Source organism: Muntiacus reevesi, chromosome 3 (assembly GCF_963930625.1).
Source record: "Muntiacus reevesi chromosome 3, mMunRee1.1, whole genome shotgun sequence".
Lineage (NCBI taxonomy): Eukaryota > Metazoa > Chordata > Mammalia > Artiodactyla > Cervidae > Muntiacus > Muntiacus reevesi.
This window is the reverse complement of record NC_089251.1, coordinates 56128326-56137226: the sequence shown is the minus strand read 5'-3', so window position 1 is coordinate 56137226 and position 8901 is coordinate 56128326. Positions and strand designations below refer to the sequence as shown.

Here is an 8901-nt window from a genome sequence, read left to right as displayed (position 1 = left end):
TATTCTTGCCTGGGGAATAGCATGGACAGAGCAGCCCAGAGGACTACAGTCCATGGGGTCGCATAGAGTCAGATAAGACTGAGCAACCATTCATACATCATAAGGGTCATTCAAAGAGGGTAAGTCCAGTGTCTTGGCCTGGCCAAAGTAGAAACAGATGTCCAGAAACCTCTCAGTTCATCTTGTAAATGTCCAAAGCAACATTACCTGCTTGTCCATCACCCTTGGGCAGAGAGGCCCCCCCCTCCGCCCCCAACACACCCACACTCACTCACTATTGCTTTCTTTTGGGTTGTGAGAGCTGAAGTCAACTGTTAGAGTTTTTTAAAAACAATTTGTTGCTATTGCAACAAATATTTACAGTATTTATTATAATGAAATAGTAATATTAATAATGAGTGTGTTAGTCATTCAGTCCTGTCCGACTCTTCTTGACCCCATGGACAGTAGCCTTCCAGGCTCCTCTGTCCATGGGATTCTCCAGGCAAGAATACTGGAGTGGATTGCCATTACCTTCTTCAGGGACTAATAATGAACCAGACACCAATTTGTGGAAATGATCCTTCCACAAAAAGGGTAAGAATTAAATGGCTGTGATTAGCCTGGGGGGGGGGGGGGCTGGAGGGCCCTTAAAAACCCACCTCCTGATTGCCCATTGGAGAGTCTCCCAGTAAGAAGGACCCCTGCTCTGTTACCTGTGTATTCCGAGCCATGGCCACCCAGCCAAAGCTTTGCCTAGCCATCTCCCACTCCTCCGCTGGCTAAACTCCATCCCCCCACCCCACCTTTCTCCCCTCACCATGTATACCCTTCCACACAAGGAGGGAACCTGGCAATGGGAGAAGGTGGTTGCTTGGTTTTTCAGGGGAAAGAAGTGCCAATTACAGCCTTTATTAGGCTCACACCGCCGTCTCCCTGCCTCTCAACTGCTGCAGACCACACACACGCTCAGTTTTCTTGCTCTGGGACCAGAGGCCTGTGTGGTCCTGCCGACTCACTTATAATAAATCTGTGAGCTTAATAAAAGGCATCACTTCTATCTTTTGATCTCTCTTGAGTTACTCATTAGCTCTGGGTAACACACTTCTTGACTGACAAGCCCTTCTCAGGGAAAATCCAAGCTTGGTGGTTCTTCAAACAAAAAGTGGTGTGGAGAGGTGGTGTGTGTGTATGTGTGTGTGTGCACACCCATGTGTTCTTATGTTGGGGGTGACATACTGTGTGATTTGTAGGAAGGGAGATAGGGAGGGAATAGCTTGGGTATCCTAGGAAACATCTGGGACAAGGTCTCCATAAGAGATGAATATCACCCAGGGCCAGTTCTGATGGCAGAAGGTTCTAGAACCCTCAGCCATTGAACTCTATAGGCCCCACCTGTTCCAGTCTTCCCTCCTGCCTTCCTTCAATCCTTCTGAGGATTCCATCTCTCCATGGACCCTCTCTATTGACTCCCTGTCAGCACCAAGTATTAACTTTAATTTAATCTGAGTTTGTTTTCAATGTAGTAAGGCCATTTTCTTGTCTGTAAATTCATTGAACAGATCAATACTCCTCTTTCTTTCCCATCTCCTGGTACATCCCCAAATCTGTCATACCAGCTACCATGTGTAGGCGTTGGCTACACTTCCTCTGGGCCAGGTTCTGGCTGAGCTCTGAACGTTTATTATCCCCATGTGTCTTCACTGCTGTCTGAAGTAGAGACAGCTCAGACCTGCATTAACAGTTGAGGAAAGTCAGGCCCAAAGGATGTAAATGAGTTGCCTGAGGTCACACAGCTCATAGGTGTGGATCTCACTCTGGGGCCATCTAAACCCACAGGCCCTGCCCCAACCTCCCCTCCCCACTCATGCTGAGCCTCCCTGGGCTGCTCAGCTGGCCTGCATTCTACACCCCCTCCAGCACCCAAGTCAGAAGCTGAGGTAAAGTTCCCAGGGTTCCAGTCTCCCTGGGACTCACGTCACGCTCACTCCCTCAGTGGGACTTCACCTCGGGCCCTGGGAAACCACAGCCACTCAGGGGACGGAGGGGTAGACGCCAGACTCAATATCGACTCACTCATTGTGTGTTGGCGTTCTCAGCTGAGAAAACAAAATTACCAGGCCCGCCATGTTTGGTCCTCTTTACCTCACAGACACAGTCTTCTCTCCAGCCACCCCCACATGAAACCACAAGCTCAGGGACCACAGGGCCTCAGAAGACAGAGAGGTGAACTGGCCTGGTGGAGGAGGGTGCAGGGGCCTACAGCCAAGGCAGGGTCAGGCCCCAGCCTTGCCCCTCAGCACCTATGTGACCTTGCCCAAGTCTCTCAGCTTCTCTGCTCCGTCTCCTCACACGTAAAAAATAATGACTACTTCTTTTTTTAAATCTTTTTTATAGTTAATTTATTTATTAATTTCTAGCTTTGATGGGTCTTCATTGCTGCACACAGACTTTCTCTAGTTGTGGCAAGTGGGGGCTGCTCTTTGTTGGGTTATCTAGGCTTCTCACTGTGGTGGCTTTTCTTGTTTCACAGCACAGGCTCTAGGCACACAGGCTTCAGTAGCTTCAACACAAGGGCCTAGTTGCCACATGGCACGTGGAATCTTCCTGGTCCAGGGATCAAACCCATGTCCCCTGCAATGACAAGTGGATTCTTAACCACTGGACCACCAGAAAGGTCCTCTTTTTTTCTTTTTAGTAATTTTTAAAATTATTATATTTTTTACATTGGGCAGTTCAGGAAAGGAAGTAATTGCAATGAATCAAGTGCATAAATGATTCAAATTTTAAAAAAACCTTTGTAATTACATCTAATCAATAGTAAAATGTATGTAGACAACAACTCAGCTAACAAAATAAGTAAAGTAACTCTATATACTGTAAATCTCAGCGATGAGAAACATGAATGATCAGTTAGGTTGCTTAGCCACTGTGTTTTTTTTTTAAGAAGCATGATTCACATTTGCTTCAGTCACACACACATTCATTTCAGGTGTTAAATTAGACCACTGATGCCAACAATTCAAACCTATGATCTTAAAAGAAAATCTAATTTAATACAAAGAAATTTAAGAAGAAAATGTCAAGACCCTAATCAGAAGTATTCCACACCAGTTGTACCTCTCTGGTATACACAAAGGTTCAAGTAAGGTTGAGAAAAAAGCCTTGATTCTTTTTCCCAAGGATGGCATGATCCAAGAAATAGGTGAACTATACATTCTATAGAAACCAGTCAGAAATCTATACATTGCCAATAAGGCACTCCTTGCCTTAATAAATAACGACATTTTAAAAACCTATATGCATGCACACTAAGTCACTTCAGTTGTGTCTAACTGTTTGCAACCCTATGGACTGCAGCCCATCAGGCTCCTCAGTCCGTGAGGTTCTCCAGGCAAGAATACTGGAGTGGGTTGTCATACCCTCCTCCAAAGGATCTTCCCAACTCAAGGATGGAACCCAAATCTCTTATGTCTCCTGCATTGGCAGGTTTGTTCTTTACCACTAGCACCACCTGGGAAGCCCCATCAAAAAAAACCTAGATCATGTTATCAAAACAAAACATATAGAGTAATATTTGTGACTAAAAGTGTGATCTACAAGTGTGATTTGATTTTTGCCTTCTATAAATAATATTCTTTGAAATGCTTTAAGTTCTTTTCTGGTGTGACAAGCTACAGGCATACATGGGATGGTATAACCTTCTCAAAGTATTTCTTGGAAGCAATCAGATGGAGTTGGATTATAGGAGAATCCAGTGTCCAGCTGGCTAGGCAGACTCCTCAATGGGATTCTACAAACTAGAATGCCTTCACCAAGCTGAGGGTCTCTCCCATGCTTGGACCCACTGGGAGATCATTGACACTCAAAGGCTTGATGACTCCTTTGGGGTCAATTATGAAGAGACCTCTTAGTGCAAGGACAGGACCTTCTAACAAATAGCACACCCTGGTCTCGGGAAGTTTGCTTAGTCATATCTGACAAGAGCATGATGTTCATGTGGACCAAATCACCATTCTTCCTTAGTGTATTTATCTGGACCAGGTGGCTGAAGTAGGAATCTACCTGACACTGCAATGATTCTACATTATGAAATTCATTGACTTTGTCACTAAAAGCAGTAATTTCTATAGGACACGCAAAGGTGAAATCCGAAGGATAGAAGAAGAGCACCAAATATTTCCCCTTAAAGTCATCAAGGCTTGGACTTCCCTGGTGGTCCAGTGGTTAGGAATCTGCCTGCAAATGCAAGGGACATGGGTTCAATCCCTGCTCTGGGAAGATTCCACCTGCTGCTGGTCAACTAAGCTCATGCACTGAAATGAACAGTGGGCCCTGCTGCTACAACTAGAGAAAGCACATGAGCAGCAATGAAGAACTAAGCAATGAAGACTTAGTTCTTTGACTGCTCCATTGATAACAGCTGTACCCCTACAGTAGGATGCATGCTGGGTAACAGCAGGATCATGGTATAAGGTCTGCAGAAGCAGAAATGCCCCAAAGAATGGCACCCACATGTCTGACAATCGAAACCCAGAGCTACCTTCCCGCATGGCCACCATCTTCAGTGTCAGAAATGCCTGCTTTATATTAAGTAAGATAACCCATGTAGAAAAGCCTGGCAAAAGGGAAAGTCTTTTTTTCAAGGTGAGCTATTATTAGTGTCATGGGTTGAATTGAGGCCCCTCAAAGTTATGCTGGAGTCCTAACTCCCAATACCCACGAATGTGACATTGTTTGGAAATAGGGTCTTTGTAGATGTAATCAATCTAAGATGAGGGCATTTGGATGAACCCTAATTCAATATGGCAGGTGTCCTTATGAGAAGGAGAAATTTGGACACGGATGTGCACAGGGTGGAGAACCCTGTGTGAAGACACAAAGCTAGAGGGAAGGTGGCCATACAAGACAGAAACAGTAATTGGAGTGATGTTGGCACAAGCCAATGAAACCCTGGAGCTACCAGAAGCTGGAAGAGGCAAGAAGGACTTTTGTCTTGAGGTTGAAGAAGCAGCATGGCCCTGCTAACATCTTGATTTCAAACTTCTAGCCTTTAGAATTATGAGAAGATAACTTTCTCTTATTTTAAGCTGCCCATTTTGCGACTTTTTTACAGAAGCCCTAAATGAAACCCAGGCAACTCAGTGGTAAAGAATACACCTACCAATGCAGGAGATGTGGGTTCGATTCCTGGATCAAGAAGATCTTTCAGAGAAGGAAATGGCAACCCACTCCAGTATTCTTGCCTGGAAAATCCCATGGACAGAGGAGCCTGGCAGGGTACAATCTACAGGGTCACAAAAAGAGTCAGACATGATTTAGCGGCTAAACAATAATAAAACAAATACGATTAGCATTAAAAAGATTGCTGGTCTAGGAGACCCAAGACTTCTTTCCTAGTTTTGACTTTGCTTCTAAATAGTTTTGTAAACTTGGGCAAATTATAGAGGCATTGATTGTTAGAGATGAAAAGACCTTAGGACCAGGGGAAGAAACCAAGGCCCACAAAGGGGAGGGACAGGCACATAACCCCAGAGAACCTCAGTGACTTCATCTGTCAACAAGAGATAATTATCCCCACCCGACTTGCTCTGCCCAGCTGTGGTTGACATGTCAATAAGATCACCTGGGTAGACCAGTTGCCACCACAATCTCAGCAACACACACACACACACACACACACACACTACTGTCTGCCTTCAGAGGAGCATCCTTGTCAGTTTCCCAGGATTCTGGTTGATTCGGAGAAAGGAGCCAAGCCAATGATGTGCTATTTGAAGCAGATGGAATCGATAAGGGTGTCTGGGCACCCATGTGACCATGAACCCACTGGTTAGGTAAGGAGGGAGGAGTTGGGTAAATGTGAGTCAGTGTGTCCTTTGAGAGGCAGTGCAGAGAGCATCTATTGACATCAGTGAAGGAGGGTTTGGTCTCTTAGGGAAGAAAGTGATGAATCAGGACACCTGGATTCTGCACCAGGTGTCGCTGCCTGACTCACTATGCATCCTTGGGCAAGTCTCTTACCCTCTCTGGGCCTTTCTATATCTGTCTATACAATATGAAGCTGGAAACTGCTCCCAGATCTCTGTGACTCCAGAATCTCTGATCTTAACCATCATCTTATACTTCCAAAAGAGATGAAAGCAACTGGTCAGTTCAGAGAGTACAGAGTGTCAGTAGGGCATTATATACATATGCATACATTTATGTTCTAAAGTCACAGAGCGGACAGCATCAGAAGGTGATCTGGCTCAACCTGCCAGGCGATAGCCCTCCTAAGTGGATGTTGGAATAGCTTCTGGATACTCCAGTGATGTTTTCCTTATTCCTCTTGAGCATACTCATGCTGATGGCATGAAAAACAGTCTTCCTTATATGAGGAAGTGATGAATATAAAGATTATGCTCAGTCGCTCAGTCATGTCCGACTCCTTGCGACCCCATGGACTATAGCCCACCAGGCTCCTCTGTCCATGGAATTTCCCAGGCAGGATACTGGAGTAAGTTGTCATTTTCTCCCCCAGGGGATCTTCCTGACCCAGGGGTCAAACCCATTTCTTTTATGTTTCCTGTATTGGTAGGTGGATTCTTTATCACTACTGCTACCTGGGAAGCCCAAATATAAAGATTAAGAGTTGACAAAACCAATTTGAAGTCAAGCTAGGTTCTGCCATGTTTTTTAGCCTGTATGACTTTGGGCAAATCACCTTGCCTTTGCTAAGGCTGATGTGGAGACTTTGCAGAGTCACAGTGAGGGTGAAGCAAGGGAAGACTGTGACAGCTCTCGGCAACCCTGGAACACGGCAAGTGCTCAAGAAATGTAGGCTTTCCCTCCCTTGTGTTCATCTAGAGTCAAACAGATTTACCTACTCTTTATACTTCTGAAAGTTCTTCAACTGTCTGAAAATGACTCTCAAGTGGTTCCCCAACCTTTAGCATTTTCACCTTTCTCTCCATCATCCTCCCCATCATTGCCATCAACACCATTATCTTTTATTGTCATCATCACCAACAGCTTCCTCACTATCATCTTTAGTCATCAACTCTCTTTTTTTTTTTTTTATTGTACTATTTGGCTTGTAGGATCTTAGCTCCCCTAAGTGAAGAAAGTCATTCAGCTGGGTCCAACTCTTTGCGATTCAATCTACTATACAGCCCACGGAACTCTCCATTCCAGAATACTGGAGCGAGTAGACTTTCCCTTCTCCAAGGGATATTCCCAACAGGGATCGAACCCAGATCTCCCACATTGCAGGTGGATTCTCTACCAGCTGAGCCACAGGGAAGCCCAAGAATACTGGAGTGGGTAGCCTATCCCTTCTCCAGTGGATCTTCCCAACCCAGGAATTAAACCAGGGTCTCCTACATTGCAGACGGATTCTTTACCAACTGAGCTATGAGGGAAGTCTAGCTCCCCAAACAGGGATTGAACCTGAGCCCTCAGCAGTGAAAGCTGGGAGTTCTCACCACCAGACTACCAGGGAATACCCCATCATTATCATCTTTTATCATTATCATCCTTATCATTGCATCACACACATGAGTTAATACTAAAATTTATCATGTATTCTTACAGGTGCAGCCAGTGGATCCTTCAACAATTGGTGAACTAAATATTTTTCTCATTTTATAAATGATGAAACTGCATCTCAGAGAACTAAGCTGACTTTCTCAAGCTGGCACAGATAGAGGCATCAAAGACAGAAACCTAACCTAGGTTTCCTGATGCCAAATCTTAGGACAGTTCCTTTGATGACACTACTGTTTTGAGTTTTGGGGAGGGGGGGTTGGCTTTTTTTATTTTTTAATGTGGCTGCATCCAGCCTTAGTTGCAGTCCATGGCTCTTCATTGTGGTGCAGGCTTCTCTAGGTGTAGCTCGCAGGCTCTCTAGTTTTGGCACCTGGGATACAGAGAACAGACTGAGATGCCCGGCAGCCTATGGGATCTTAATTCCCCAGGCCAGGGACCGAACCCATATCCACTGCATTGGAAGGTGGATTCTCAACCATTGGACCATTAGGGAAATCCTGTCATTACTGTTTTTAGCAAACATATCACCCAGATAGCTCAGGTTATACAAGGAATGAGGTGGGAACCTCCATGTGTTTTCCAATGAGGTTTGATATTCTCCACTATGTTCTTGTGCAACTGACTTCTCAAAGGGGAAATTTTGTGCTTGAGTGTGTGACTGTGTATGTGTGTGTGTGTGAGAGAGAGAGAGAGAGGATGTAGGTATCCCTGGAAACCTCTGGAGCTCTGCTCCTGCCAAGCAGACTTGGGATTCAGCCCACACCTGTGAGATTTGGATGTCTTTTGTCCCCTGAGAGTCTCACTCCGCCTGGCTAATCCAGGCAGAGCTTCCTGCTGCCTCCTTTCAGGACGCAGTTCAGACCAGAATATTAATGGAGATTACAGCAGGGAGAAGAAGCGATCTGAGAGAGGGAGGGGGCTGCCGGGCAGGAAGCTTGGCATCCTGGTGGGATCTTTCCATACATGATCTGGAACCACTTATTTGGAAGCAGTATGTGATGCAGGGGGGCCCTTCCCTGGGGTGTCTAGAGCTAGTCTATATCCTCTCCCCAGGTTGTTCCTAGGACAAATCTTCTCATACCTTTTTTAGGTAATTGACAGGCACATATCTTTTTTTCCCCCATGCATATCAAACTCTGCTTACTACAGAGTGACCCTACAGCCCAGTTTGACTGAGAGAGTCAGGTTTACATCTACTATCCTGACATTTTACTATCTGTCACCATCAAAAGTGAAAGTGAAAGTCACTCAGTCATGTTTGACTCTTTGTGACCCCATGGATTGTACAGTCCATGAAATTCTCTAGGCCAGAATACTGGAGTGGGTAGCCATTCCCTTCTCCAGGGATCTCCCCAACTCAGGGATCGAACCCAGATCTCCCGCATTGCAGGT

General features: G+C 45.3%; 1 pseudogene; it reads right to left on the bottom strand.

Moving 5' to 3' along the window:
* Window positions 1–3653: 3653 nt before the first annotated feature.
* Window positions 3654–4541, bottom strand: LOC136162768 (thioredoxin-dependent peroxide reductase, mitochondrial pseudogene; annotated as a pseudogene).
* Window positions 4542–8901: the final 4360 nt, after the last annotated feature.